Source organism: Sinocyclocheilus grahami, unplaced genomic scaffold, assembly GCF_001515645.1.
Source record: "Sinocyclocheilus grahami isolate Dianchi unplaced genomic scaffold, SAMN03320097.WGS_v1.1 scaffold203.1, whole genome shotgun sequence".
Taxonomy (NCBI): domain Eukaryota; kingdom Metazoa; phylum Chordata; class Actinopteri; order Cypriniformes; family Cyprinidae; genus Sinocyclocheilus; species Sinocyclocheilus grahami.
In genome coordinates this window covers 183431-184057 of record NW_015505382.1, presented here as the reverse complement: position 1 = coordinate 184057, position 627 = coordinate 183431, and the positions used below count along the sequence as shown (strand labels likewise).

The 627-nt window shown below is 62.4% G+C and overlaps 1 protein-coding gene across 2 annotated transcripts in view; it reads right to left on the bottom strand.

The window, feature by feature from the left end:
• The window catches only part of LOC107595466 (double C2-like domain-containing protein beta), a 138489-nt gene that overhangs the window by 113234 nt on the left and 24628 nt on the right, over positions 1–627 (bottom strand). The window lies entirely within an intron of this gene.

The window sequence follows — 627 nt, the reverse complement described above, 5'->3', positions numbered from 1 at the left end:
CCCACCACCTCTATCCTTCAGACTCCCACTAAGCGGCGGAGGGTGAGAAGGAGGACGGGAAAGCCCACTCCAGAGCCCGCTCCAGTCCGGGAGCTCACAGAGCCCACTCCAGTCCGGGAGCTCACAGAGCCCACTCCAGAGCCCGCTCCAGTCCGGGAGCTCACAGAGCCCACCACCTCTATCCTCCAGACTCCCACTAAGCGGCAGAGGGTGAGAAGGAGGACAGGAAAGCCCACTCCAGAGCCTGCTCCAGTCCGGGAGCTCACAGAGCCCGCTCCAGTCCGGGACCGTCGCAGAGCAATCGGCTTGTCCTGTTACAGCCGTTGAGGCTGATACTAAACTCTCTCTGCTCTTGTTTTCAGGTACTCCTGAGTTGCTGAGAGGGTTTTCTGTCCCATCAATGTTGCCTGACAGGATTCCGGCTCCGCCCTGGTTGCCCGCCTGGGGTCTGGTGTGGCAGGAGCCTCACTGGCTCTTTCCTCTAGCTCCGTCCTTGCTATCTGCTGGGGTTCCTGTATGGTTGGGGCCCTGCTGGTTCGCCCTGCCGGCCCCGCCTTGGCCTTCCACCCTGCCGGTTCCGCTCTTAGACCCTGGGCTACCTCTGTTCCCTGACCCCCTTCCTTGGCG